Genomic DNA, 7,368 nt, shown 5'->3' with positions numbered 1-7,368 from the left:
ATAACAATTTTAGTGATAGTGATTTTCCTGATAAGATTATGTTGTATATGCAAAGGTAGGAGAGGTTTTAGAAAGGCAATAAAGAAGACAATTCAAGAACGAAATGCAAGGGAAAGAGAAAAGAATGAAATAGAAATGGAAGAAATCAGAGAGAAGATTTTTAAAGATTCAAAGGAGAAAGATACTAGAGTGTAGATGGTACTAATATGAAGAATTCGAAACATGTTCTACTAAATTTTTCAAAATTTTGAGAGATGTTTGGTGATAAAATCACCAGATGAGGGAATTGATGGAGCAAGGTGGCAAAACAAAATTTTGTGTACCCCTTGTGAAATCAATGTTCCATAACGTTAACACTTACTAATGGTGTGTTGTGGTGAATTAATCAACAATAGTATAAGATGCACACACATGCACACGTGGGAATACTAATTTTGCCTGCAAGAAGCAATATAATTAACTAATTTGTATTGTTATTGCGTTGTGAACTAACGCACAGCTTAAATATAAATAAACGCAATATGAATGTGTTTATTGTACACATTATTGTGCTAGAAAGTTGTCGGATATGTAAGTATGAAACGCATTTATGTGGCTTACTTACTAGGTAACAACTAATAGGGAAACATTAGTACGGTGGGAGGTAAACAGAAGGGCTTTAGTTCCATATTTAACATGAATTTGTGTTTGTTTCTATGATAGTTCCAAAAGTGACCTCTGAGGGCTAGTGAAAACATGGCTGCTCTGGTAACCTGCGAGCAAGTGCTGGACTGCGCATGTGCGCCCAAAGCCTGCAAGCGAGAGTGAACTGCCTGTGCTCGGATGGGAAGTTCAAGGCTACTGTGCCCTGGAAGTCAGGATGGTTGCCAAAACATGGACAGTCGAGTGTTCTGAACGTGGGAAAGTAATGCGAAGTTACAAGTCAAGGAAGTGACCAGGCCAAAGACTGTCCTAAACAATACCCCTTTATTAAACTGCTGATACACCGTGAATATGATGTTGTAATGGTGAGGAGATGCTCACCCATCCCAAATGTGTCCAATCAGAACCCGAATTGGTGATGTTAGATACTTTTTAGATAGATTTAGTTAGGAAATTAGTGTATAAAATCCCCTAATTTTGCTTAGAGAGCGTTGCTCTTTCGATTTCCTCTCGAAGTGCTGTCGGATTGCAGAATCGATTCCTGGATGTAAGATTCTTTGATTTATTTCTTGTTTGCTTTGCAGGACTGAAGGATAAGATGAGGGCGTTAGTTAGGGATGTTAGGAGAGAATGAGTTTGGAACTATCTATTCTTTGCTAAACTTTTAACTGACTTCTAAATAAATGACTGTTTTCTGAGCTCTAAATAAAATGATCATTCTGAAATAAAGTTTAAGATTTTACTGAATAAAGAATTAATTAATGCCTAAATGTCAGACATATTAAAGTGTTGCTTTTAATGAAATTAGGAAAATGGAATATTAAAGCTGGTCTTGTAATTTTTCCTACGCCTGATTTTCTTTCTAGCAGATCCATTGCCACTATGGTGGTGTGTCTGAATAAAATTCATGTTTGATTAAAACCATGGTAAATCATATAAACTGTAGGTGTAAATAATAATTGGTTAAATAGGTTTAGACACTCCGCCAAATGTTACAGCATTACTCCTTTGTGTTTCACCAAACCGTGAAGCCGAATTAAGTGAATTGAGTAAATGTGCAGTGTTATGGGCCCCACTGACATATGAATATGTGTTAGGAGGTTTCAGGGAAAAGGTGATGCCGATTAGAAATGATTTTTGGAGTTCCGCTGTAGCATTGCCACTTAACACATGTTAAAGTAATCCATGTCTAGTTCAGTCATAAAGACTGAGAATCTGGACAAGAAAAGAAAAGAAAATGGTGGAATGTCCCTAGCATTAGTGACCCCTAGAACAGTGATAGTCTTGCCACCTAACCATATCCTATCATAGTCTCCTATACTTGAACATTATTAAGCCTACAGCCCCTCTTGAGACCTCGTTACACCAACTTGTATCTATGTTACACCAATCACCCTAAAACCTTGTTCACAACACCACTTCAAGTGATCAACCATATTCATCCTCAGGTTCGCAGCTTATCAGTCTTATTACCCTATTGCACACTGAATCCATGCACATATTTAATACAGAAAGTTGGATCATATACAGAGTTATAATCGTGTTAAAATATGTGTGCTTTATACTTAGCTAACTGTGCAATTGTTATTGCTCTGTAGTACTGCATTGGATCTGTATTTGTGCATTTGCTTTTTATTCCGCTAATTCCGTTTAGTTTATAATTATCTAAGTGTGTAACTAACTGTCTTTGCTCTGTATTACTACATTGGCACTGTACTTATGTAATTGCTCTAAGTTACTACTTCAGCTTATTGTAATGACTAAGTTTTTCTGTACCAGGTTTTGGAAATATCTGTTGATCCGTCCCTCGTCGTCCCACACACCATTTCGACCACCATAGAACCGATCGTTATTTCGGATCATGCAGCCATTTCAATACAACTTCAACAACTCCCCCCATCTCCGAAGTAAAAAGCATGGCCAGGCATACTGGAAAACTCGACAGTGATCAAAGATATTCATTCCGAGCTATCCCAATTTATTAAGACTGACCAAAATTCTGTCACCTCCCCTGTTACTTTATGGGATGCCATGAAATGTTACTGTAGAGGCCAAATTATACGCTTTATGTCACACAAAAATAAACTCATTAAGTAATCCCTAGGTCAGTTAACTGCAGATATCAAGGCTGCAGAACTAAATTACCAACAAAATAATGATTTGACTACCCTGGCACTCTGAAAACATCTTCAATACAAATTCAACTCTATAGTGAGTAAATGAACGCATCTTTGGGTTCAAGCCTAAAAAGGCAAACAACTTTTCCATCTCAATAAAGCTGAGAAATCACTAGCAGCTTACCTTAAGCTCAAGCAGAACTAAATCAAAGTACTTGTAAAGCACGCTACTTACCTGTGAGGGTCTCAAGGCGTTGAGGGGAGGGGGTGCCGCTACTGCTCGAAGAGCCAGGTCTTGAGGAGTCTTCTGAAGGCGAGCAGGTCCTGGGTCTGCCGTAGGTGGGTAGGGAGGGTGTTCCAGGTCTTGGTGGCGAGGTAGGAGAAGGATCTGCCGCCGGAGGTTGTTCGTTGGATGTGGGGGACAGCGGCGAGGGCGAGGCTGGTGGAGCGGAGCTGGCGGGTGGGGGTGTAGAGGCAGAGTCTGCTGTTAAGATAGGCTGGTCCGGCGTTGTGGAGTGCTTTGTGTACATGGGTGAGGAGCTTGAAGGTGATCCTCTTGTCGACAGGGAGCCAGTCTAGGTCTCAGGTGGGGGGTGCTGTGGCTGCGGCGGGGGAAGTTGACGATCAGTCGGGCGGAGGCGTTTTGAATGCGTTGTAGTCATCGTAGGTGTTTGGCTGGCATTCCTGCGTAGAGTGCATTGCCGTAGTCCAGTCTGCTGCTGACGAGGGCCTGTGTCACCGTTCTTGTTTCGGTCGGGATCCACTTGTAGATCCTGCGAAGCATGCGGAGGGTGTTGTAGCAGGAGGAGGAGACAGCGCCGACCTGTTTAGACATGGAGAGGGAGGAGTCGAGGATGAATCCCAGGTTGCGTGCATGGTCGGTGGGTGTCGGTGCTGTTCCCAGTGTGGTCGACCACCAGGAGTCGTCCCAGGCTGAGGGTAGTGGGCCGTGGACGAGTACCTCCGTCTTGTCCGAATTCAGCTTCAGGTGGCTGTTCCTCATCCAGTCGGTGACGGCCTTCATTCCCTAGTGCAGGTTGGTTTTGGCAGTGTGCGGGTCCTTGGTGAGGGAGAGGATGAGCTGGGTGTCGTCGGCATAGGAGATGATGTTGAGGTCGCGCCGGCAGGCCACTTGTGCAAGGGGGGCCATGTAGACGTTGAACAGCGTCGTGCTGAGGGATGAGCCCTGGGGGGCGCCGCAGATGATGTCGGTGGCCTCGGATCGGAAGGGTGGGAGGCCGACACTCTGGATTCTGCCGGAGAGAAAGGATGTGGTCCAGTCAAGGGCTTTCTCTTGGATTCCGGCTTCGAGGAGGCGTGTCTTTAGAGCGCGATGGCAGACTGTGTCGAAGGTGGCTGACAGGTCCAGGATTGGACAACTCCAATTGGATTAAAAAAAAATCAAGGATGAACAAAAGAAAACACAAACGTCAACAGAAGTGATACTAAAAGTTTTCCAGCGGTTCTACACTAAACTGTACACTCCCTCTGTTAACATGCCCACTGATGTCTGCCTGAACTCGCTACCAATAAAGCAACTTTCCAACATTGATCGAACTACCCTAGCTAGCCCAATCTCTAGAGAAGAGATTCTCCAAGCAATCAAAATCATCCCATTTGGCAAAGCCCCTGGACCTGATGGCTTCCAAATTAAACTCTACAAAACATTCGCCCCATCAACTATTAATAAACTCGAGTTGGTCCTTTCCCACTTTGCAAATTCTGGATCAGTTTCCAGATCTGCATCGGAGACAACTGTAGTGGTTATCCCAAAAAAAGGAAAAGACCACTAAGACTCCAAATATTTCAGGCCCATTTCCCTTATCAACATGGATGCAAATCCTTCTTATTAAAGATCACCAAATGGCGGACAACGCCGGTGAAAACAGGGGAGGCTTCCGAGGCGGCTTTGGCGGCAGGGGCCGCGGCCGTGGAAGAGGGCGGGGCCATGGACGAGGCCGCGGGGCCCGCGGGAAGGCAGATGAAAAAGAGTGGGTGCCGGTGACCAAACTAGGCCGGCTGGTCAAGGACATGAAGATCAAGTCTTTGGAGGAGATTTATCTTTTTTTTGCTTCCAATCAAGGAGTCCGAGATCATTGACTTCTTCCTGGCCTCTTCTCTGAAGGATGAGGTTCTGAAGATCATGCCGGTCCAGAAGCAGACCAGAGCCGGTCAGCGTAACAGGTTCAAGGCTTTTGTTGCCATCGGAGACTACAATGGCCATGTTGGGCTGGGTGTGAAGTGCTCCAAGGAGGTCGCTACTGCTATTCGTGGAGCTATCATTCTCGCCAAGTTGTCGATTGTACCTGTGCGACAAGGTTACTGGGGTAATAAGATTGGCAAACCCCATACAGTGCCTTGTAAGGTGACTGAACGCTGTGGCTCTGTTCTTGTGCGTCTGATTCCTGCACCCCGCGGTACTGGCATTGTGTCTGCGCTGGTCCCCAAGAAGCTGCTGATGATGGCTGGTATCGATGACTGTTACACCTCAGCTAGGGGCTGCACAGCCACGCTAGGCAACTTTGCAAAGGCCACCTTTGATGCTATCTCAAAGACCTACAGCTACTTGACCCCAGATCTCTGGAAGGAGACTGTCTTTACCAAGTCTCCATATCAGGAATACACCGATCACTTGGCCAAGACGCACACTAGAGTGTCTGTGCAGAACACCCAAGCAGCAGCTGTTCCTGGCTCAACCCCCACATAACATGTTCTGCTGTAAAATAAAGTAGTTGGAACTGTAAAAAAAAAAAACAACAAAAAAACCCAACATGGATGCAAATAATTATGCCACAATCTTTGCTAACCGTCTTGCCCCACTGATCCCTAAACATGTTCATCCCACCTAATCTGGCTTTATGAAAGGATGCCAAGCTAGTGACAATATCCGCCTCTTCTACCACATCAATGAAAAAGCCTGAAATCCGCTCTTCCCCCAAGCCGTGGCTATAACCGTAGACTTGGAGAAGGCTTTCAATAAGGTCTCTTGGCCATATCTCTAAACCTTGCTCTTCAGATATGCCATGGGGAAAGAGTTTATCATGATGACCATGGCCAAATATTGGAATTAAAATCAACGGTTCCTTATCTCAACCTTTCATCCTTTAGTAAGGGACCCTGCAAGTGTGTCCCTTATCCTACTCACTGTTTTTACTTGCCATTGATCCTCCACTACTAATGATTAATGTATCACAGGATATTCCAGGCATTTCATTTGACAATACCCCATATAAAGCAGCCACATATGTGGATGATGTTCTGATTTTTATGGAATCTCCATACCCCCAATATCTGCAACCCTCTCCAACATAGATCAGTTTTCTAAATTCTCAGGATACTCTCTAAACAGGGATAAGACCAAGGTCCTACCTTTACATATCCTTTGCCAACCTTCAGCGTGTGGCTCATCTAACTTCAAATTGAAATCGACAATAAAATACCTGGCGACACCGTCGGCAAAACCCTGGCAGAATTAGGGACAATGAACGAGAATAATACTCTAATTAAAATAAAATAACTACTGTCCACATAATCCCCAAAGCACATATCCTGGTGGGGGAAGATTCGAAAATATAAAAATGATGGTTTCTCCAATATTGAATTTCCTATCAAGCATTACTCGACTCTTCCCTGACTTCTTTACGAAACTCAATAAAACCCTCTCTGAATTCCTATTGGAAAACAAAAAAGCTAGAATTAGTCTAAAAAAACTTACCCTCAGTCCCACTAATGTTCCAGGACACCTTATGCTCTTCTCCTGTCCTCACTTTCACTCATACTGGCAAGATATTGCCACACACTTACAAAAAAAAAAATCAAAACGAGTTTTCCACTGTTCTTTCCACTCATTCTACTAGGACCACACCTGGCAGACCCCTCAATGAATCTTCGACGTAGAGCTCTCCCTACCTGACCTATTACTCATCATCACCATCAAAGTTATACTTAACGACTGGAAGTCTATCAATAACGTATCATACCACACCTAGTGGGCCTGGGAAACCTATCTGAGAAGCACATACATAAATCTATCTTACACTAAAGGTTGCCCTGTAATCTCTCAACTTATTTGGGATATGTTAGATCTATTCATGGGTAACTCATCACTTTAGAGGTCAATTCAATCTTCCTCTTTTTTGGGTTTTCCCTTTTCGCAGGGTTATTCCTAAACGTTTTGCCTCCTATTTTTCTGACCCTTTTTGGTTGGCTACAGGATTCGGGGCACTTTATCACTGCTGATAAGTGCAAAAGTGAATATGCTCTCTGTATGAACTGTGATATGAATGGTTATCCATGATTGGCATATTTGATTTCTGGTAAGTCCCTAGTAAAGTGCACCGTGTGTGCCAGGACCTGTAAATCAAATGTTGCAACTGGGCTTGCAGCACTGATTGTGCCACCCACATGTGTAGCCCTGTAAATGTGTCTCAGACCTACCACTGTAGTGTCTGGGCGTGCCGTTTGCAACTACCATTTTGCCCTGACAAGTGCACCCACTTGCCAGGCCCACCCTTTCCCTTCCCTACATATAAGGCACCTCTAATGTAGGCCCATGATACCCCCATGGGCAGGGTGCAGTGTATGTGAAAGGTAGGACATTTACTGGTGT

General features: G+C 44.0%; 1 pseudogene; it reads left to right on the top strand.

Annotated features, from left to right (window-relative positions):
- The first annotated feature begins 4,607 nt into the window (after window positions 1-4,607).
- LOC144776585 (small ribosomal subunit protein uS5 pseudogene) lies at window positions 4,608-5,520 on the top strand (annotated as a pseudogene).
- Window positions 5,521-7,368: the final 1,848 nt, after the last annotated feature.

The sequence above is a fragment of the Lissotriton helveticus genome, chromosome 1_1 (assembly GCF_964261635.1).
Source record: "Lissotriton helveticus chromosome 1_1, aLisHel1.1, whole genome shotgun sequence".
Classification (NCBI taxonomy): Eukaryota; Metazoa; Chordata; class Amphibia; order Caudata; family Salamandridae; genus Lissotriton; species Lissotriton helveticus.
This window is presented reverse-complemented; position numbering and strand designations above follow the sequence as displayed.